Source organism: Cyrtonyx montezumae, unplaced genomic scaffold, assembly GCF_038088225.1.
Source record: "Cyrtonyx montezumae isolate F1298 unplaced genomic scaffold, pur_monq_1.0 scaffold_10, whole genome shotgun sequence".
Classification (NCBI taxonomy): Eukaryota; Metazoa; Chordata; class Aves; order Galliformes; family Odontophoridae; genus Cyrtonyx; species Cyrtonyx montezumae.
The window spans coordinates 23,665,485-23,690,478 of NW_027071826.1; the positions used below are offsets into that span (position 1 = coordinate 23,665,485).

Here is a 24,994-nt window from a genome sequence, read left to right on the forward strand (position 1 = left end):
ACACCAAAGCATTGTTCAAGTCTCAATTAGACTAGGAACAAGAATTTTGAAATGAACAATTTTGGGATGGTAGATTAATATTTATTTGCTTTCTCTTATTCTAATCATAGCTCTCTACTTAATTGGCTTAGTTAATTTATGAAATCAAATCTAGATCAGAGAAATTGACAAGCAGTCATTGAGGAGAGGATATTACAATTTAAAAGCATGAAGGATTTCAGTATAAATGATATATATTCTGCTATTAAGCAAGTCACCATAAAAGTGAATTACAATAAGCATAGATTTAATTCATTTTACTGTGTCAAAAATAATTTTATGTAATGTGTAAACTTCGTGTCTCACAGTCATTCTTAGTAACATTACTCTTCTTCTCTCATTGTCTCATCTAAATATATTTTAAGCATACATTTTTAAAGAACTAATTCATACCTTTGTTTAAGCATCAGACCTTTTTGGTATGAATACATATCACTAGAAATCTTTCTAGCTCAACAAACAAGTGCATATGCATTTTTGGAGCAATTACCTTCCCAAAAAAGTAGTGAAGGGAGGCATCGAAAGGCTATAGTTCTTTGTGATTTTTTTGTTTGCTTGTTTCAAACTTTCTGTTCCTTTATCAGCTTATTATTTATTGTCCAGCTATACAAGAGTTAAAGAAAAAAAATGTTTTGATGGGCATACAACCTATGAAGAATACAATAAGACGTTGATAAAGGTCACCCTGAAGTTAATTTAGAAGAATATAATTGTTCCTAAGAAAACAAACATGTATTGCTGTTTGTCTTACAACTTATGAATAACACTGACACTTCTGACCTATTTAAACCAAATATGAGGAAAGTATAGAAATCTCGAAGATGATAAACTCAAATAAGTTTCATGATACAAGTGCCCACGTAAAGGAGAATGATCTCAATTCTCCTACCTCTGAAGCAAAAGCTGAAAGACTGACCAACTTATTTGGGAGCCAAAGTCTTCAGGCTGGATATGGGAGTAGGTGATAAATATATTAGACTGTATTAGCTTCATTGTTCTTAGAATTACTTAATTCCTTAACTTTTTCTTTTCATGGTAGTAACTTATCAGTAAATTATTTTCTATGTAAGCATATTTCTTTCCCAGAATTTTGCTGACAAGCAAAGTCTTATTTCCCAAGCACTAACTCGTGAATCCTTAGGCTTGGCTTGGCTTGTGAATGTTCCTTCCTGAAGTATCTGCTAATTTTCAAGGCACATGATAATAACAGACAATAATAAATATAGGAATGTGAAAAAGAAAACATTTTGCATTCTATCTGTGAAGGGAGCATTGAATTGCTTTTGTATCTGGTGCTGATTAGTATCTCTCTTCAAGAAATCCCCTTTGAATAATCAAATAGCATTTTGGTTTGACTGAATTAAGAAAGCTTCTTGTACCATTGAGAAATTCATTTTCAATGAGTCATTTAATTTTTACAGCAAGTTCTACTGCTGTTATCAATGTAAAAAAATCAACTTTGAGATATCTTCATGTTATCTGTGAAATAAATAAAACTGCTGTCTCTCCAATCCTGCACTACACTTTCATCACTGGGACCTGTTCTGGGTTAAATCCAAAAAGATGGCCCTTTTTAAATGGTCCCAAACTTAGAATTTGTGAAATTATGAACATAAATATCACACATTCCAAAAGAGTGAAGTAGACTTCCACACAGAACTAAAAGACAAGATTTAGATAAAGCAAGAAGTAGAGAACAAATGACTTTCTGGACTTGTGCCGATTCTTATGTGTGGCTTTGACATTAATCTCATGAACTCAGCAGTGTAATCTAGAAGCTTCCATTAATGACCATCAGAATTACCTATATGCTAGAATAAAGCAGAACTTTTCAAACCTCTGTGTTGAGCTGAGAAACTGACTCAGATCTAGTGGGTGTAGATGCATTAAGTACTGAGGAATGTGATCAGCTCAACCAAGATCTGTTATTTGCACTCTGTGAAGTTCCCAGACTAAATTTCAGAACTTTCCACTGTACATCAGAATAACACTTTCCACAGAATGCTTTATTCCCTTTTTAGGCATTCAGAGTGAACTTTCCTTTTCAGCTTGCTAACTGAAGCCTGACCTATCCACCTTCTGGAGGTATGCCAATATAGGACCAGTAAGGTGCAAACTGACCTGTGCAGAGGTCACCAGCACTTGAAAAGAAACGGTGGTCAGATAGCACGCTTGAGAGAAAATCACCCACCAACTAACTGACTAGATGGGATTTACATGGAATATCATAGATCAGAATTTTAGAAGGAGTGTCAACATGTCATATTTTCTTTAAGAGAAGGCAAAAGTTCATCGAAACATTCTAAGGGCTTTAGTTAGCATAACACCTTCTGCTCTGAGGCTTAAAAAGGGCTACAAATGCCTCAGAAGAGGCATGTTCTGTCAGATCATTCAAAAGATTTTAACTTTTGGGAGAAATGTTCTCTTAGTCCAAACATTCTTTATGAATCCTGTACTAGTTGCCACTCCAGAGTTGAACATGTTTATTTTAGATTGGACAGAGATACTTCTTTGTCTCACCTCCTAACCTCACATAGTTCACACAGGTGCATTTCTCCCATCCATCTACACAGATTCTTGATGTTAAATTTTAGCTTTTTATTTCTTTTTTTTTCCTCAATTGAATAAGACAATAAGTTTCTAAAGTAAGAGTGTACATATGCCTTATTCAGTATTCAGTTATTTTTAGTAGGTACAGGCCATAGCTCAAAAATTTTACAACTTGCAGACATTAGCATTGTTGCACTGAGGTTTTCATATGTGAATTTTCTGAAAGGATGATCGCATTTCATTTGTAAATGATGTTTTAGCATCATGATATTAAAACATATTGTTATTACTTGACAACGACTGGTTTCGTATCATATAGGATGACATCTTTAAAAGTCTGACAATCTCAAAAAGAAAATCTGGACAGAAATGTCCAAATTCTTTACAAATTTAGGAACAAAAGCTGATAGAAAGAAATTCTACTGCAACATGAGCAGAGGTGAAGTACTACATAAAAAAATAGTTAACTCTGTACTGCATGTTGTAAAATGATGCAAAGAAAAAAAAAGGTTTTTTTTTCTATCAGCAGTATTTTTTTCTCCTTTATAAGGCTTGCAGCATTATTCAAGGACGGATATTGCTGATATTCAGATATTGCTACCTGAAACAAGTAGCCTAAAGTAAAGAACCCTGCAAGATCTTCAGGCTTTAATAAGTTTATATCTATTTTTTTATATTTTAAAATGCATTTTAAACATATTCAAATCTATTTAGTATGCTTGTTCTTCACAATAATGCCCTTTACAGGGCTTCATTTTTATATATTCATATAATTTATATGTATATAATGTATATTTCATATACATACATCCATACTTCGAAGTATATTTTATATAATTAATGTACTTTTGTTTCCTACATGTACAGGTGTTCATATGCTTATTTGTTTATTAATTCAATTTTTAAGCCTTTCACAAATCAAATGCATTCTACTATTTAAAGATTTGTAAAGTCTCTTTACACTCAGACAGATAGTCTGTTGATGTTTTTATGTATTTAATTTCTACATCACTTGGCATTATTAGGCAAGCCCCCAAAAGACTCATCAAATAAATAGTGGGGGGACAGTCAGATGACTTAATCCAACGTATGACACCATTCCCATGTTAAAATAGTGCTAAGGCTCTTTCTAATATCTCTGCAATTATGTTATGTTAGAGCTGAATCAGATCGTCTTTTAATCTTACATTTCCAGAACCACAGTTTCAAAATATTGAAGATGTTTAAGGAAGAGATTTCCCCTTTTAAGTCTAATGCAAGTCTTTTTGTCAGGCACTTTGTTTATTTTGTGAGTATGATGATTTATCATACCCTTCTTACTCTCCTGGGAGAAATCAGAAACAACAAAGACAACTTTAAGAGATTTTGACTTTTGGAGAACACAGAAAATCATTAATTTTAAATCTAAAGACTACTTATTGATTCCAATGCCTGATAAGCATTCACCACATGCTGTAGGTTTGCTTATATTAACACAATCACTGTGCTAACTTACAAAGGACATCTTCTGTGCTCCAGTGTATGTGCTATTCAATCCTTTGAATGAGTAAACAGACAGAAAGGGACATTTTTTTCTCTTAGCTCCATATCACACACCCCCATGGACTGAACTGGAGATTTATATTTGAGGAATTAACAATAGATCTTGTATTGTGTAGATTTTGCAGTATATCAAAAAGCATATGACTCAAAATCTGAAATCTATTTGTGAGGCAAGACATCAGCTCAGCAGTACGTAACATTTTCACTAGAACAAAAAATGAGAATACTTTTAGTAAAGATAACTCAAAATCTAATTGTGCTTGATAGTACGTATACAGGGAAAGTTACCCCACAGAGCACAGGACATTTAGAAATATCAGGACTCGTATTCTATAGACAAAGCATTATGGACTCCACAACAACTTAAATTTATAACAAAGCTAATTTAATGAAGCTAATTTACTTCAGATTTGTGCAATGGCCTCCTCCATACTAAAGATCTGCATCTGAGTTAGACCTTTGATCATAGGAAGAAGTCAATAATTTTGAGATGCAGTTGCTGCCTTCTCTAGGGGAGTCTGAAGTGAACAAAAGTAGCCACATCTACAGCCGAGACTACCTAAAAGCTCAAGAGATGAAAACCGCTGATAAATTACTGAGAGTCATCTACTTGCTTTGTTTACTACTGTGAGAGGATATCAATACCGAAAAACAGAAACAAAGGTGGTGGCAGATGCAATGTAAAGCAGATGGGCAAGAAAGACTGAATGGCTACCTAATTTCCACAGCTTCCTTCTTATAGCCCCCTTTTAGATATTGAAAGGCTGCTATCAGGTCTCCCCAGAGAAGTATTAACTGTTCAACCACTTCTTTCAAAGATATTCATTCCTATGTACTTACCACAGTAAGTGAATGAAACATGTACAATGAATACATTTTAAAGATATGATCACACCTTTACAAACTGTGTCTAGTGGCCTGTGACTACAACTACTCCTGTTTGACTTCAGGCATTTTACTAGGTGCCAGCGAAACTCACTTTGCAAAACTGATAATTCTTTATTTACCGATAATTCTTTATTTCAACTCAGAGGATTCAATCCACTTCTTCCCAATCCTCTTCCCTCATCCTAATAGGACAATATAGTATTTCTTGGAATTAAGTGGAGGAGTTTATCCTTCTTAAAGGGTATTTCATCGAGTTGCACATCCACAGGAGATATGAACAAATGATAACATTGAAACACTCCTACTGACAATGCACCCGAACCCCCTTGTCTAAACATGCACCTCTATATCAGAAATGTGTCTAGACTCTTAAAAAGCCAATACTTTCGTAATCACAAAATGCCTTGAGTTGGAAGGGACCTTAAAGATTATCTATTTCTAAATTCTCTGCAATGGACAAGATTGCCATCCACTAAACCAGGCTGCCCAAGGCTCCATCCAACCTGGCTTTGAACACCTTCAGGGATGGAGCGTCCATACCTTCTTTGGGCAACCTGTTCCAGCGCCTCACCACCCTCTGAGTGAAAATGTTCTCCCTGACATCTAACCATATCTCTTGTAGTCTAAAACCTTTGCTTCTTGTTCTGTCAACATCTATTCTTTTAAAAAGTCAGTCTCCACCCCAATTATAATTTCCTTTTAATTACTGGAAGGCCACAGTTAAGACTCCCTGGAGTCTTTTCTTCTCCAGGCTGAACAAGCACTTCATAGGAAAGGTTCTAAAGCTTCCTGATCACCTTTGTGATCCTCCTCTGGAACTGCTGCAAGAGCTCCACATCCTTCTTGTGCTGGGGGCCCTGGACCCAGTACTCCCAGATGGAGCCTCATGAAGGCAGAGTGGAGAAGGACTAACACCTCCATCTTCCTGCTGGCCATCCCTCTTTTGATGAAGCCCAGGATGCAGTTGGCCTGACAGGATGCAAGTGCACTGTTGGGCCATCTCAAGCTTGTAATGCTCATGACAATGACCATGACCACCAGATCTTAAATGTATTTTTCCTCCCACATTTGTCCTGTTTTGCTGTTTGAATATTACATAGCAGGAAGTAATGAGCTCAAGTACAGAACAGTAACTTCTCAGACATAAGCATATAACCAATTCTTAAAAAACAAAGTTTAAGTGTCAGATGCTGGAAATGGGAATGCAATCATCCATCTAGGATCAGCTAGAAGCAGTAACATCTTGATTACTCATCAGGTTTTGGGTGCAGGAAGATTTTGAAAAAAGAACATGAAGGAGTTCTAAGAAGTAAGCTTGTAATACTGTATCCACATGTCCCACCTGAATGGGAAACAGTGAAAATGCCATAAACCATTCTTTCAGTGCTCTTGATGCAGTGGATGGCTATCTGAACTGATCCCTCTTTGAACTGATCAAAATCACTGACAAGATTAAAGAGGAATTGATTTAAAAACAAAAAACAAAACAAACCATAAACAAACAAAAACAACAAACCACTACCATCATCATCAACAACACAAACAAAAAGCACACCACTTTGCCAAAGGATTTGGCAATTTAAAACTGTAAACCTTGATCCAGCCCCAAAATGCACAGATGGCAAAGCTGACTAGTTATTGTTGTCCTTCATATTTTACCATCTTTGTGTTTTTAACACTTTTAACACTTACTAATCAGTCAACAAGTGGTGCTGTTGGATGCATTTAGCAGATTCCTGAGCTCTTTCTTTACTAGCATGTTGAAGATATTAAACAGGTTTTCAGACTTCTGAAGAGATGATATTGCAATTTTTTAAAAATACAATCTGTGTTGAATAATCTGTATTTTTCAATTAAAAGATTAAAAGAAAAGATTAAATGCAGAGGGTATTTTCTGATATTTTGATATATACTTATGTACAGAAATATGTACACAAACACATATACATGGGAGAAAACCTGAATTAGAAATAATCTGAAATAGATATTCACTTTGATACTCTTGCTCAGCAACAGGAAAGTCTGTCAGGGAATATTTGACATATTTAGAGATGGATTTTTCTACTAGTACAGAAATCAATCTACCTGTTACTTTTTTTTTGTAATTGAGGTTTTAATTATCATTATGCAATTAGAACACAGGATTCCTATGCAAAAAAGGCTAATAACACCTACTCGATTTCAAAAATGGAAATAAAATTTAAATGTATTTACCCAGTTTTACAGAAGTTTTATCTCTAAAGTAGAGTTGAGGATATAACTCAATTATTCAGACTCCTTGTTCACACTTCCAATTCTACATTTATTCTTTTCTAAAAAGTGTCAGGTTTTATTTTTCTGCTATCCTCCATATACTTTCAAAATAAATTTTATATATAACACTCTTCTACTGATAATCATTCTACAAGTGAAGAACCAGCAATGATTCAGAGGCCAAGAAATGAATAGATTCGGCAGACAGAAATGGAATAGATCATGATACATGAATTATTTATTTGAAATTATTTTTATTGGAAGTTTTGGAGAGTATTTGCAACTTCAGACTGCATATTGCAACAGAAAAGAAGCTACTGTCTCCGAGACTTTCAAAAGTGATGTTCTCATCAAGGTACTGTTCTGCTTAAATGGGCGCAGGTATTCAATGTTACTTAGGCATCTTTCTCACATCAGCTGAAATCCAAACACCTTACCCTTGTGTAGAGATGTCCTCTAGCAGGTACACTGCTGAATTATTTTCTGCTGTTGCAGAGTTAAAAGAGCATTTTTTTCTTCCTTTGGCCCACTGTGAAAGTGAGATCAGTACTGTCCTTATGCTAGTAATTTTTAATTGCTATTGGACACAATGATTTAGAACTGCAAGGAGTTAGCTTTGTTAATGTATTTGAATGTATAAAGCTCTTTCCCTCCTGCTTGCTGATCAGAAGCAGCACTTCTTGAAACAGATTTAACCAGAAAATATTGAAACAGAAAGTTAAATACGGCCTCTTTTATTTTCTAATGCAATCCTTCACAAAGCTAAGCAACCACTAAATGCTGATAATTTTCCTGATGCGACTCTTAGTGGTAACATAGTCTACCCTGTTCAAAAATGTCATGTGTGTTGCTATTCCTACAGTTTTATCATTTGTCAACAAATCAACTACCTGCTTAGCAGCCCTCATGAGGGATTTAAAATAGCCACCATGAAAATCCTGTGCATTTACTGTTTTTATAACGAACTTGATTGTCACCTATGATATTTCAAAGATCACTCCTCATATAGACATCATGCTGGAAATTAGATGCAGGGCTTTGCTTTCCATGGAACATTATGCAGAGGCACTCTGGCTAATAAATCTTTGTAGCTAATGCATTCCAGATGGAAGCCATGTCTCACAGATTTAACCTTCCTAAACCCTTCCAAAAATTCCTCCCATCAAAAGCTCTCTGAATGAGATATGTTTGATTGAAATAGGATCATCAATACATGACATCTAAGTAATAATACAGATGATTACTGCCTGCAGAAAATTTCCATTTCCCTTCACACAAAGATGCCATTTTTGCACAACCATGGGCATGAAGATGGACCTTATGCATTTTACTAGATAGCTTATACGTTTTTCCCTGAACTCTTAATGCTGTTGACAGACGCTATAAAGAAAACATCCACTTCTGTCTCTTTAACTTCTGTACATGCATCACAAATGCTGCTAAAAGAGGGACAAGGTCTTTCACAGAAGCCACTAATTAATATCCCTGTTTAATCATGTCACCATGTTTAGCCAGTCTACATCATTAGTTTATGTCAGACAGAAGCAGTGAAACATCTAAACACCTACATGTAGATCCTTACAAAATCAGTCATGTGAAGTGGTAAGGTCAGTGTTAGACAAGGCAGCAGCAACTCTCCACTACTTAGAAATGGTTACAAATTACCTCGCTAACAGATGAACACAGAATTATTGTAGAATCCTTAGCTTCTCTTGTAAGGTAATTGCTCAGAGACAATTCAAATGTAGAGCAATATTTTAATCTCATCTGTAAATCACACAGAATAACCTGAAACTGCAGCCAGTTGCCTGTGTTTCAGTATTGTCAGCGTGCAAGTGGCAGAATACCCTAAACTGCTTTTATTGTTGAACATCTGAACTCTGTAGTCCTCACTCTGAAGAAAGGAATTTATTAATCAAAATATAAAACAAGAGGACTCTAGAATTAACTGCAATATCAGTGAATGGTCATTATGCAAAAACCCAGGGAAATTAATATTAAACCAAATGGAGACAAAAAAATATTTAGGTAGCAGAAGTTTCCCTTCTATGTACTAAATTTCTCTAAAGTGAAATATTGGGAAAAAATTATGTAATCCATAATTACATTTCTTACAAAAAAACACTTCTAGCATGTGCAGTTGAAGTACAAGCTCAGCTATGACTGACAAGTACAGAAACAATTCTAAACCAGACAGTGTAATTTTCTCTTTTTATTAAACCTCTAAAAATCTTAAGAGCCCCTTTATGATGCATGGTTCACTTTGATCCACAGAGTTGTAATCTTCCATCAGAAGTTGATCACACCCAAATGTCATTTGCAAGCCTTCAGATGAGAGTGTAACAATAGACCCCTAACTGTGGTGACAGAGAAGAGATCAAGCATACTTCAGCTGGGAAAGCAGCAGGAGTTTTGCATGCAGGCATTCACCTGGGAAAGGTTAGCTGTGCTGCAGCACCATACCACTTCATTTGAAAGTAACCTGCTATACTTATGTGTTTGAAAGATAATAAGCAGCCACCAACACTGAAGATCATTTCATTTAGTTAGTATCCTCAGCTGAAGGAGAAAGTCAATGTTGGATACATATTTTTATAACCAGGAACTACACCCACCTGAGCTTAATAAGAAGCAGGGGGTAAACTTAATAGGAAGTGGAATACATTTCCTTTTATTGAAGGAGAGTGCTTCATACTGTCTTAGTCAGGCATAATGTCACTCTGCAGAATGTGACTCGTCTTTTTACTTATTCTATCAATCTGAGTCAACTTCAGTGAAATGGTGCTTCAAAAACACGGCAAAAAGAAAGCATTTGTCTGCTTTTAGAAAGGTTCCTTTCAAATGAGATTAGAAAGTTTGCGTCCACTTTTTTCATGTCTAATCCTATTATGCTCACTAATGAACTCAGTTTGCCTCAGTGGTTAAAATACAAGCTAGTAGTTGTGCCCTAAAAAGCACAGATCTTCCTTTAGCAGAATGCATTAAACTGTACAGCTCAATATCACACATTTATATCATCTAAACGAGAATTTCCAAATGTATGCTGCTGACTTCACTGTACAGCACAAATATTGAATGGTTTTAATTGAATGAGAAGACATTAAACTTATATGGTTCTCATATAGATCTACACTTCAAGCCAAATAGAGGAAGTAAAAGGACAACACTATTATTAAGATAAGCAGATTTTTAGATAAAACTCTTTCTTTGGAACAGTTAATCCTGTAAAAAAAAAAAACAGACTATAAGCTCATACTCACAGAAGACCTTTGCTTTTGTGATATCAAAGTTTCAAGTAGCCTTGTAAAATCTATTATATAAAATTTGGTCTGGAGTGTAGTTCATTTTTTTTTTTATCAGCATGTCAGCCTGCTCTCAACAAAAACATTTTAAACCCAAGTAACTCAGTCATAATCATGGGGTCAAATATACCATACTCATCAAAAATGCAAGAAACAGGATAGAATACAGTAATGGCAAAATACAGGGATAGGAAACTGTTTTAAAAGTTAATCTTGCATCACAAAAATAAAAATTGAATATTTTAGATGTCAGAAAAGGGGTCAAGAAAAGCATCGTATGAAACTAGAGGATAGATTGATCACTATCATAAGAGTGCTTTGAAAGACCACTATCATAGTATCCAGGTTGTTGAACACTGAAAGATTCCAAGCTACATGTTCTCACAAACCGCTTGCATTTACTGAAAGAAACAGAATCTAAGCAAATCTAGTTTTTAATGAAGAAGAAAACTGTTTAACTTTTTCCTTTGGGATTGGTTTCTTTCTGATTTCTTTTTCCTATATCTTTTTTGTCCTGGAATTTAGAAAGTTCTGGATACCATCCTCTTTCAAGAGGATCAGGATGAGGACAACTGCTTCACAGAGGTGGTTCTCCAGGAGTCAGTGGTAAAGAGCCAGATCAAAATTAAAGAAACACATTTAACCTTTTTTGGAAATTTATCACACTCCTAATTTGTTTCATAGCTACTTTATATCCCTGTGCTTGTTGAGTTGGAATATTAGTAAAAGTAGCATAAAAATTTAAGTTTAGAATTGTTTTCTCCTTAGAAACAGGGTACAGACCACAGAAATCAGTAACACTTCAGGAAAACGCTGTGAAAAAGATTGTACCATGTTCTCCCAATTATCAACATAAAGAATCATAGCCATCATGCTTGTACCTTAAATTAGTTTTTCTCATGATCTGTATGTACAATGGCTAGGTTCAAAGTCACATTCCTTGACCATTTCACTTTTGGAAGTCCACTGTATTTTTCTGTTAGGAAGAAAGAGAAGTTGGCAATGACAGTGCTGGTTCTCCTGGGAGACTAAAGCAAATGTGTCCAGGGAACTCCTGAATGATCTATGCTGTTCTGATGGACAGACAACCACATCAAATAACCCAGCTCACAGAGATATTGCTAAGCAGACTGCTTTCACTTCAGTTAAAGAGAGACTCAGCACCTATATGTGCAAACATCTCATTTAGGCTCAGAAAATTAAAAGGGGCTCAGAATTTCTGATGCTTGGGAAAACAAGAGACTGTTGCCTAAAATCAGAACAACCTTTAAGAAGATTATTTGCTCTGTTATAAAGCAGATTTCCAAGGTTTAAATTGCAAAAAATGGAAGGAAGAACAGAGTGGTAATGTACATATGCCATGCACAATGTGATCGTGTATTTAAAAAAAATCTACAAAACTTGTTTAACTATTTTAGATTATAAGAAAAATGCCTTGTCTTTGCCTGCAACCCTTATCAGTTCATTAAGTCATATTTAAAGAGGTAGTATTGAGCTCTCCGGTCCACCTACTTTGATGTTTAAAACTTAATTAAAAAAAAAGCTTAATGTTGCTAAAACTATTATGCTGATGAAGAAGAAAGGTGCTTCAGTGTAAGAACAACAACAAAGCAGGCCATAAGCACACTTAATCTTCTACTATTTCCACTTTAGTAGGGAAAAGCAGACACATTTGGAAGACATCTGACTTACTGTAACTGAGGTACTTCCTAAAACAGAGAAGGCTTCTTTGCTCTTTGAAAAGAGCCAACATCACCAAGAAACAGCTAAAATATGAAAAACAGCATTAGGAACCTCTTTACCCTCAATTAGCTGGTAAAGGAACAACATCAGAATGGTTACATTATAGTTTTCCAGCTGTTGGTACTAACAGTAACATTTCAGATAAAGTTGACTCTATTAAAAAAAAAGTAATCTCTTTGCTTCTGTTCTGGATGGAGGATACTGAATACCAAAATCAATAAACTTTAACTCACTGTCCTCTCTGTGAACAAGACAGACTGCTAGCTTCCTTGCGCACACCTTTGACTGCTGTAATTCAAGGTGGCTATCCAGATTAGCTCTCTCATATGCTGTCTTCCACTTGAAGTCTCTGCTGCCAATAACTGTGAACTTCTAGGATGAAATGTATCATACTTTCTCTCACTGTGAGAGCAGACACTCATAAAGACAAACTTTAGCAGTCACAGCACTGATATATTTATTTATTATAACAGACCTCCCTTAGAACTGGTCATATTCAGAACAGACTGGCAACTGCGTTTCCTCAGTGAAGGCTCTATGGGCAGAATCCCATGGACTGTGATTTCCAAAAAACAATTTGTGATACACTAGTGCTTAAAGTAGGACTTGGGGAAAAAAAAGCAGTCAGTGAAGCATAAACATGCAATTAAGTGTAAATGAATAGGAGGGGTTTTTTTCCTAGGCCTTGCCAGACTGCAGCACTCTTCTTACTGCAATATAATGTTTGCTGTTCTTTAAAATGTTTCAGTGCCTGTGCCAAATTGATAATCAACAAGTAATGAACATGTATGTTATGTAAAAATACAGCAATTAAAAGACAAAGTATCAAATAGCTTCTATGTAAGACTGACTACACCAGAACTCTTCTATTTTGAAAAAAGAAAATCAAATGGAAACAGATTAGGACTGTACAAAGTCACAAGTATGACAGAGAAGATGAGGGTGAGGAGGCATGCTCCTTGTTCCTCTCCTTCTCTGCTCTCTCGTGTACTCCACTTTCTGTAAGACTCTTAGAAGACACCAGAAAAGTTAAACAGAAGCAGCAAGGAAGTACTTTATTTAGTCAAAATCACTGTATGCAAGACTGCAATGATAAAGTTCTAGACAAATGTGAAAGCAATTAGGAAATTAATCAAAGAAAATTATAATAAGAAAATCCTGAGTACCACGTTTGGCTCAGAAAATATCTAAACTGGAGACTGACAAAGGACTGACTTTGGAGGAAAATTCTGTTATGTGCTTGCCTTACTCTAGTATTTTTCCCAACACATTTCCTAGCAGCCACAGTCAAAGACAGAACATATGGTTACATGGATTTTTTGTCTTACCCAGTAGGACCACTCATCTTCCTTGTCACAGATTTGGACCCTTAGTAGCTCTGCATATGAAGCAAACGTAACTGGGCCTGAGTACAAAAGTACTGTACACAGTGCACAGTACATGTACTAGGAAATGATTGTAGTTATTAACCCTCTAGGGAAATTTCTGTCACATTTCACCAGCATTAGACTAAAGATCAAGTGAAGCATCCTACAGAGTGTACTGTAGTGTTTGGTTTTTTTTTATGTATTATACAAGTGTACTAAAAGCTGTGTAGTCAGTATGCTATAGTCAACTATACCATTTTTTTGTTTGATTACTGTAAGTCAACATTCTGTTTCTGATGGATTGTAAATTCCCTTTAAACTTCTTTAGTTGTATGTTTTCTGGTTGCAGGAAACAGATTATTTGAATCTCACATCTGTCCACATCCAAATAAAATTAAATTATTTTTTTCATTTTTACTACTACTATGAAATGAGTGTTGGAAGAGAGAGCAGAATTCTGATGACGAAGAGAAAAAGACGACAAAGGAAGGAAATAGAAGTCAGCATGAGATCGTGCATTCTGCATTAGAAAATAGGAAACGTGGATATGACTTCTGGATTCTGTCTCTGGTTTACTGGACTAGAAGTCCTAAGAAGCAGCAGTACAGCACAACTTTTAATCCAAAACCAGTTGATGTTCACTGCAATTATGTTTATTAATTTCAGTGGGTTTGGATCAGATTCTCAAGCCTTGTGAATTAACTGCCTGTAATATCACTCAACATCAACTTCTAGACCACTCTAGGAGCCACAGTGACAAATTTATAATGGAATCCACTCCAGTTTCTTAATCGAAGCAGCATTACTATAATGCTGCTAACATCGCTGGCAGGTAAAAGAAATCAGCAGTAGTAGTGTGTGTAGTTTTTCACTGCTAACCAAAAGCAATAATAGCCACAGTGAAAGCATTTTCTATCAAAAAATCATGAGAAAATAGACATTTATATGTTTTTTGACTCATCTGGTATAACATACATGTTCATTAACAAGCCAACTTGGCAATGATTAATTTTAAATACAAGTGTCTGAAACACACAAAGGCCTCAAATGCAAGATAAAAACAATCAATAAACTAATGAAACTCTCAGTGAAAATATATATATTCTTCGTAGTGTGACCACTATAAAAGACTTAATTTTTAAATCTTTTGAAAACTGACTGCAGTGACTAAAATGAATTTAATTGACAATCTTAGCTTTGTTGCAAACAAGCTGATCCTTACATCCCATGACATGGTTAGATTTCTCTCATCTATGGAAGTAGTTCTTTCAAAACTTTTTTTGGTGGTGGTGGGTTGTTGTTTTGTTGTTGTTTGTTTTGTGGGAGCTTAGATTACTAATTAAGTTGTATAATAGATAATTTTAATAACTGGATTGCAATTATCAGTTCGTGGACTTTTGTCACTTAAAAAAAAAGATGTAAAATGAGATCTAAAAATAGGATCACTTCACAGCCTGAAGAATTTGATAAATTTGTCCAATTAGGTATATATTGGGAGCATGTTTCTGGTAGACATACAGAAATAGAGACAAGAATTATTTCAATTTCTTTGGAAAATACAACACTGTATGTTGAATTGTCTCAATCTTATTTCTAGCCCTTGATAGTTACTGATTAGCTATCTCTGACCACAGTTTGAGTCACACTGACACCTTCCAGAAAGAAAAAAGAGAGAAAGATCTTAAAATAACTTCTTATTTCTAGTGAGAAGTCAGAGCCTACACACAACACGTTCAGGTGATTAGCTTATACTCAACAATCCACTGCAGCACTGCTCAAGACTTTTCCTTTTACGTGCTCAGTAACGTGCTCACTGATTTTGGAAATATTAGGTACTTATAACAACTCCAATGCTAATCTGCCAACACATAAGGAAAATAATCCACACTACATCAGAAGGAAAAAGTATTTTAAACCATACAGGAAGGCACCCTAGGAAATGATACAACAGCAAGTCTTCCCAAAATGCTTTTTCATCATTTTCTGAAACAAACAGAAAACTAGCCATCAACTTTCCAAGCCAATAGGGAATGATTTACTGAATCTAGTAACATATTATTTAGGTAAATTTCAATGTTTTTATTACATGCAGTATTTTTCTGCAATATTTATACATTGCAAACAACTAAATTCACAGGCCTACTAATAAAATTACCACGTGGCAACAAAGATCAAATAAAGCTAACTTTGAAGGGCAGAGAATACATAAGACTTAAAATCGTCAAATTACCAGATTTGGAAAAGACATTCAAGATCATCGTGTCCAAGACTAGCGATGAGTCCCATCACTAAACTGATGTCCCTTAGTGCCACATCCATGTCTCTTAAATACCTCAGGGATGAGTATTTCACCCTGGAAGCCCTTTCCAATGCTTAAGCACCCTTTTTCCATAAATAAATTCTTTAAGAGTTCCATGCTAAACCTTGCCTGCACCACTTTGGGCTGTTCCCTCATATCCTAACAGTTGTTACCTGAGAAATGAGCTCAACACTGTTGGCTCATGTTCAGCCAGCTGTTAACCAGCACCTTCAGGTCCTTTTCTACTGGGCACCATTCCAGCCACTCTTCCCTAAGTCAGTATCGCTGTGTGGGATTGTTAGGAATCAAATCCAGGACAATTATCTCTGTTGAATATCACATGATTGGAATTGGCCCATCAATCTGGCCTGTCCAGATCCTTCTGCAACTCTCTTCCTACACCCTCACACCGACTGTCACTTTGGCCTAACTTAGTATTGCCTGCAAACTTACTGAGGGTGCACATGATCTCCTTATCCAGAGACCAGCTGTATGTCACCCACTATCCACACTGTATTTAATACCACTCTCATTGTATTTTCTGAATCTATTACTAATCCTTGGAAAGATTCACTTCTTAAATTCTCCCTAATACTAATTTAGTAAGAGTATGTGTTTCAAAATATTCTCCATTTCTTCATTCTTCAAAACTTAAAAATGTTTTATTTTAAAGCACTTAAATTTTAAGCATACAAAAAACCCACATCCTTTCCAATTTATTCCAAGTTGTTTATACTTTCTTTAATCAAATAAACTTCTGAGTAAGAGTAAATCTATCCTGGACTTTCAGATATTGTTTTACTTGTGTTCTGTGTGCACACACACACACAAGTACTATACATCAAGTCAGGCTGACCAGCAGAGGGCTCCTTTGAAACAGAATGTGAAAGGCAGCAAACTTTAATGTATAGACAATACCAAGATCATATAAACTATTCACACGCTAAGGCTCATCCATTTCTTTAGCAAGCCACCTACATACAAATGGTACACCAAGATGATAATTTAAAGTGCTTTCACAGAGAATAAAATGCTTTCACAAAACTGTTGGCTAAAATTGTGGGAAACAAATTTTCTCCTAAACCACTCATCTTCAGATTCTCCTTCATTAAGGCACTGTGTGCTTATCAAGAATGATTAGTCTAACTAAATTTTTATTTTCAGTAAAAACATGCATGAAGAAGTAGAACTTGAAGAAACACTCATCTACATAAAACTAATTACAATCAGAAATGGCATCGAAGAAGGTTTTTCTGTTCTTCTTTTATGAAGATTATAGAAACACAAATGGAAGGCAGCACAGAATCATATTTATTTCTGCCTTATATGGTCATATTTTAGAATTCATTCATTATCAGCTTCAGTTTTGTGATTGTTTACTGATTTCTGCTCCACAAAAATCTTATGCGTTCCAGAATTCTGGAATGCTACAATGACATCAACAGTGCATTTTAGAATTTTTGCTTACATTAGCCTATTTCTTGGACACTTCAAAGAAACATTACCAAAAAATTAACTACAAATAATGTACAGGAAACTACTGGAAAGAGTTAATCTGCTCTTTCATATTAATAGAAGTTTAAAACAATAGTATATAAATAGTACAAATGTGTACAATAAATTTACATAATCTAGGTTGTTGGGTTTTTTTCTCCATTTTCTAGATGACTATGAAAAATAAAGAAGGGATAAAATGAGTTGGAGGACAGTTATGCTTATGAAGTCCTAGATAAAGTATTCAAGTGATAAAGAAGGTCTAACAGCTCTTTTCTGTTTCTTACATAGTACAAAATTTAATTTTTTTCAGGAGTTTCATGAGAAATATAGCTATATAGGAATGGAGTCATGAGTGTGAGAGAAATCCTAAGAGGGATTCATACACCTGCAAAATCTGAAAATATGCCTCACATTCCATTCAGCAACTGTACTCAAAGATACAAAAGAGGAGTCAAAATACAGCATGATTCTCTTTTTATACATGTTTATAGGACTGTTTCTACTTGCCTTTGCTAATGACAAAAATTGTCCTGACTGCATTGGGGCAGGATCAGGACACATCAACATCCTCTCTGGACAATTAAAAAAAGCCATCTGAGAAAATCCTGTATGATTTAAACCTAGAATTTATTTAAGAAATATATATATATATATAAATGAAGACTATGAATAGTCTAGCCTAATGCAGAAAAGTTATTCCATCAAGCAGACAGCATAATTTGTGTGAGAAAACTCAGCAGATACATATATATATATATATTTCCTTTTGTTTGTTTTTTCTTTTCCCTGGAACCATAGACACAGGAACTGGAACCTTTCTTATCCCTGTTGTTACTTCTGTTAAGTGAAGGGGTTGCTGCTTAACTCTTAAGAATAAAAGAGCTGGGAAGAGGGGGCCTGGCTACCCCCGAGCTCTATATACTGTCTTACAGAACTGTGACCTAGGTACGTTACTGCATTACAGAATCCATCTGTTGTCATTTGTGCTCTTTGCCAACCCTGCCCTGCCTGACCTTAGCCAAACTTGGAGTTTGTATTTAAACAGCATATAATGCTATGGAAGTTGGAAAATGACTGCTTTGTAATATGTGGTTCACACAAAAAAAAAGTGAAAATAGAAGAATGCAGGAAGTAAACTTTTTCCTTACTGCAGACTTACAAATATTTTCTTCCATATGAATACCATATTCTGGTATTTACGTTGCAACTAGCCAGACAACATTTGCTAATAACAGCTACTTTTAATACAGCATATCAAACTGCTTAACCCCTTGGCTTGCTGGGCAGTTTAGAAGCTCCTACTGTGATGTTTTTGTTCTCACATATGCGCCAGCAAAGGCTGTCACGCTCCTCATTAAATAAACAGACATACATGCCAATTAATAATTTAATTTACAGAGGGAATCTTGACATAGAGCTAGGAGGTGAATTGCTAGCACCTTCTGAATCATCTTCTCTTAAAATAGCAAGCAATTAGGTTTAAGTCCTACCTCCAAAGTTACGTGGCTGGAATGACATCAAAAATGTTGGCAAATCATTAGATCTATATTTTAGTGTCACGGTGAAAGTTGTCCATTACTACAGAATTGTCATACAAATAAAGTCTTAGGTCCTTAAAATAAAACCGTACCTTTCAGATTTGCAGGTATTCTATTTTTAATGACTGTAAATTTTGACAGAATTACATTTGATATCTGTATAAGGAGCATACTTAACTTTATAGTTCTTTTTTTTATTTGGATGGTTATCATTGTTTAATATTCCAAATAAAATATTCTATTGTCAGTATTTGAAAAAGTATTTTCCCCTTTAAATATTCAACTACATATGGAAATGTATTTTCATTCTTCTGTTCTTCTCCAGCAGCAGAGAAAATTTCTGACATTTGGTTTGGGCAGAGTCCCTTGAAATTCAAACACTGCTTTAGAAAGGGACAGATATCTCTTCTTGATGCAAATAGTTGGCTAACAGCTTCAAAGTTATTTCTCCATGAGAAGCAGATACAGAAACAGTTCTAATGGAAATGTTTGGATCATTTCCTCACTTCTAATTTGGGTATAACTTTGCCAAGTCTTCCTGCATAACACTGCTGTTATCCTGTCTTTCTTCCTCATCTACTCAAGCAGAACTTTGTCAAGGGTCACCTCACCACGCATCCAGACTCCTCTCATCCCTTCTTTTACATCCCACAAACAATGTCTATCTTGTACTATTTATTGAAAATGCTATCAAAATTATGCATTTCCTTGTTCATTACCTCTAATGTCATGATTACTGGCACTTTCTGCTACACTGTTCTTATTAAATTAAGTAAAAGATACTTTCCCAGCAACTAATGTGCCTATCTGCTTTCTCTTCATATAGAAATACCGTCCTTCTGCACTTCAGATATATCCAAATTATCCAGCAAAAACTATGTGTGATTTTACTTCCAGCACTTCATGCAAAATAGAAGCTTTTCACAAGTATCCACAATGCCATCTTCCATCTTTTCCTACTTGAAAATTTCCTCTACTAGAGCAGTTACAATAAAATCCACACCAAATGGGAGCTGCGGATTTTTCACTGAAGGGGTTTATCCAAATGATATTTATGCTTAAGATCACTGAAAGGAGATGGCCTTTTCAATAAATTTTAGGGAGCAGTCTTTTTAAACTTATGGACCACTGATGAAGTAGTTTGCTCTGTGTGTATGATGCCAATCAGTTCTTATATTCACAGAAATCCTATATTAATAGAAGAAGTATGCATTTGTGATTTCTTTCTCATCTCTATTTCTTTTCTACCTGGCTCAGTTCTGCAAAAAGAAAACTGTGAACAATCCATAATTTCAAACCATCTATCCATATTGGAAACTTCAACTTCTGATTTGAAGTCATCTTTTGTGGGGTAAATAACTCCCAAGGATAGTACTTCACAAAGAAATAGTATAGACGATAGTATATTTTGAGTAGTTCTATATAGATAGGATACAAATGATACAAAAGAGAAGATGGCTCACCTTTATGATGACAAGGCTCGCAGGGGACCCCACATGGGAGGGATCTCTGAAAAGAAATCCTTCCCTGGTGGTGGTCAGCCCTTAAATGGGGTTTGGGAGAGGTGGAGCCAGGCTCCACCCCTTCCAACCACACAGGTATATCACCTCCACCTGTGGGCCCATGGCTGACTCGGTGCTCGCCTCAGGTGACCAATCAGTGGTTCAGGCCATGATTCAGCAGTTCCCATACATCTTTTGACCGGTAAGGTCTGCACATTTGGATTCTCTAGCCAAAGGTATACTGATATTGATAGCTTAACACTCCTAAGTACAAAAAAAAAAAAAAAAAAAAATCTAGAAAAGCATAATCTTTGAAACAGTAGCCTTTTCTGTCCTACTATTCTCTTCACAATTTGAAGTTATCAGTAATGATAGGCAAACAGTAAGGCTTCTAGTTCAAAAACCAAAGATATAACAAGACATTTACCTTAGGTATATTCCTGTCTCCTTTCCTTAGTTCTGATGACTACCATTACTTACAACAGATTTACATCATGCAATCCTCATAATGTTCTGCCTGGAATCCCCCTTCATACATTGTTGCCGCTATCAAAACTAGTGACTGGTAAAATTTTGCATGGATATTAACTACTGTAGGAATGATGCACAATGATGCTTCAGTATTAATACACAGTCATTGAGCATAGTCACAAAAGTGCAAATCAAATTTGTAAGCATTTTTTTTAATATGGAGGAAAATAGACTCCTTTTAGACTATTAGATGTGCTTTTTAAAGTACATCTGGGATAATCGAGACAACAGAAGAAAAAAGAAAAAGAATAGCTTTTAAAATTTCCGTAGCATCTAATCCTTTAATAAAGAACACGATAAAAACAGGCTCCAGAGATAATGTGAATGTTATTTTAAATACCAAAGTCTGCACTCAAATACGACAAAGAAAAATCAGATCTTCATTGTGGAAAATCTTCATGCTGCCCATTGGAAAAGCAATTCCCTTCTGTCTCAGTGAGATGTTCAGTTTTGTTATGAAGAAGTGAATTTAGAGGAGAGAAGCACTATTTGCTTATTTTCTGTATAGACTCTGATTTTACCAACAAAGTAATGTAACATGGACGTGCAATTATTTAAACCAGCACTTCACTACAAACAGGGCTGTTGAATGCACTACTCTTGCCAGACTTGTCACAATGACTGACATTTTCTAATATTGAACTGGAAATAATATGGATATTTGATACTGCAGAGTTTACATCAAGTAGAAGAAAAGTGCTATTGTTTATCAGCAATCTACTTCTGATGGAATATATCTATACAGACATAATTATTGCTGTGATGAAATGTGATTATAAAATAATGGAATAAACATATCTGTACAAGATTTACAATGTTTTATATCAGGTAACTTTAAAATCTTGCAAAGTGCCATTTTTAGATATTTTCTATGCTTTCCACTTGAATTTTGACTAAAATTTACCTTTTAGATCTGTTATGCCACTCATGAATTTTTTACAATATCCATCTGTGCATTGCAATCTCTATTCTCTCTGGCTCCACGTTGTTTTGGCTAACTAACTGGCCCATATGTTGTCTTAATGTATTTCTGCACAATGTTTGTGCTTTTGGAAAAGAAATAAAAAAAAAGAAAAAAAAAAGAAAGAAAGAAAGAAAAAGAAAAAAAAAACCACAGAGAAAACCACAGGCCTAAATAAGCTATAAGGAGCATCCACATACAGTTAGATGGTCTTTACTGAGTCTGGAGACATTATGATTCTGCTGCGACAAGCAGCATTTGTCTTCATTTTGTTTGACTGTCCTCATGTGTTATTATTAGTGGCTGTCAAGCAGCAGCAGAAAAAAAAATAGCATCACTTGACTACGAAGTTGAATGCATAAACGCAATAACTACACACTGGTAGCTGAGGAGTGGATGTCTGTTAAGATGGTTTAAATGCAAAAAAAAAACCAAAACCCCTCTCCTATAATTACATTTTAAAAGGGAAAAAAATGCATATCTGGCAAAACATAAGCATCCATCCTTCCTTCTGCTTGCATAGCTAAATTAGGAACTAATTACAAATACAACTTAGCAGCATCTGAAGAAGTTGCTTTGAGAATGTCCTTTCAGAATGTCAGTTTAGTTTAAAAGAAATAAAACAAATATGTTGGAACATTCACATCCAGTCACATTTTTTCTGATAACATTCATAATATGAACATTTTAAATACGAGATCCTTATCAAACAGCATTTCACAGGGAAATACATTTAACACTTTACAAGCCTGATGCACAAAACATACTTTCTGGTTCTGATGCGCTCCAAATGAAGTCCCTTTACCATAAATTTTTCAGTTGCGTAGTATAGTGAATGATAATATTGAACAACTTTTATATGACATAAAATAGTATACTCAGAAATTTATGCTGTTAAGAAGAAACCATAGGCTTCAACCTAAGATGACAGTTCTATCTTTAAAGTGATAAATGCTTTCTCTAAAAGTACATATCTTTTGAAAATACATACACACAAAAGTTTGCAGACTGTTTTCTGTTATAAGACAGCCAACATAAAATTCACCTCTGGAGTCCCATAACAAAACTAATTTCCCAAGAAACTTCTGCAGTAATTAAACTTATTTCACTTAAAGATTAATAATCAAATGAGTGCCACTACAAGCAAAGAACATTTTGCCATCAGCAAAACAAAATAAAACAAAAACAAAGAAGAAAAGAGAAAAACAAAACAGATCAATGGTGAGACGCATGTCCTGCTGCAAGAACAGGCCAAATTCCGTGACACTTTTTCTATTGCAAGAAACAAAACAGTTTTTCATCAAAATGAAATACTGTGCAGCAGACAGGACTAACAGCAATTCTCTGCCAGTTGTGTTCAATGATATAGTCAGCAGATATTTTGTCATTAAGCAAAAGATTTGATGGTTGATTACAGTTTACATAAGCTAGGAAAAGATTCTCAGCACACCCTACTACTCCCAGATGTCTGTTTTTGTCCTAGGTCCATGGATGACTACCAAGTTCCAATTTCCAAATTTAATCTTCACTTGAAACTGCTTTCATTTGGAAGTCTTCTACTATTTATTTCCATTGCAAATTTCACACACTGACAGATCCAGAAATGTGGGTCGATAGGGGAATTCTACCTTACAGTTTTGCCATCAGTGGTTCAGACTTGATTTCAGTGTTCAAAGTAACAGCAACTCACTATCAAGACACAAAAGCTCTTCACTGCCATAAAGTGCATATAGTAAAGGAGCACCATCTCCATATTACACTGAAAAGCTGAGGCAGACAGAGACTACATCATTTGTTCAGGAAATACTAGAAGTCTGACACAAAGCCAAAATGAACAATCCAAATTCCTGAGTTTCAATTCAGCTCTCAAAGCATGAACCAGTGGGACACCACACATGCTGAAAAGTTAGGCATAAGCTTAAGTATCTTTGTGAATCATGAACTGTGAGCATACTTTCACAGCTTTTCCTCCTACTGGAACTGCAAATCCCACAGTTGGGGCAGGAGAAGGTGAAAAGAGGCAAAACTGGGTTGAGCAGATTAGCATTTTGGCCTACTTTCAGCAGAATGATAAAATTATTTCCACAAGTAAAATATGAGAGCTTCTCTCAAAATAATGCTTCCTAGTTTATTATATTGTCCCCTGATGTCAGAGGCAGGTGGTGGTATGGCAGTAGCAGTTGAACCTTCCCATCAATATGTCATTGCATGTTGCTGCCATGTGATAGGTGGCAGCAGAGGGACAGTGACAAAATGGCATCCGGCATGGTATGAACCAAAGTTGTGTAATTCAGTTCCTCATTGTGTAAAAACTGGCATCCACTGACATTCATCAATACCTGCTGAATGCTTATGGAGACCAAACACAGGCAGTGGGTGGGGCATTTCAGCAGTGGTGACAGTGACGAGAAAGACAAGCCATGTTCTGCACAGCTGTGCACAGCTGTCCACACCACAAAATGAAGAGTCTCTGGATCAGCTCATCCACGCAAATCAGTGGATTATGACCTGGGAACTATGTCTGGAGCTGAATATTGACTTCAGTGTTTTGGAAATGATGGTGGCAGTGTTGAAATATCACAAATTTTGCAACAGGTGGGTTCCAGGAATACCCACACAGGAACAGAAAGAGCACTGCAGGTAAGTTTGTGAGGATCTATTGAACCAATATGGGGCTGAAGGTGAGTTTCCTGGACTGTATCGGTACCCATGATGGAATGTTGTGTCACCAACATGAGCTGGAGTCAAAACAGCCATCCATAGAGTGGCCACACGAATTCCCCGTGAAAGAAAAAGTGTCTTCTTCCACTTGTTCAGGCCAATGAAAGATGGAATGCACGGGCAACATTTTCATAGCAAGGATGCCAACATCACAGCTGTGAAACTGTGTCACCTCTGCTAGGGCAGATTTTTACAAGTGAGACATTCAGGCTCAGTGTTCATCATTGGCAAAAATGCACAGCTAATGATGGTGGCTATGTT

At 35.6% G+C, this 24,994-nt stretch overlaps 1 protein-coding gene across 7 annotated transcripts in view; it reads right to left on the bottom strand.

Moving 5' to 3' along the window:
* Positions 1-24,994, bottom strand: part of NPAS3 (neuronal PAS domain protein 3) — a 597,540-nt gene that overhangs the window by 245,886 nt on the left and 326,660 nt on the right. The window lies entirely within an intron of this gene.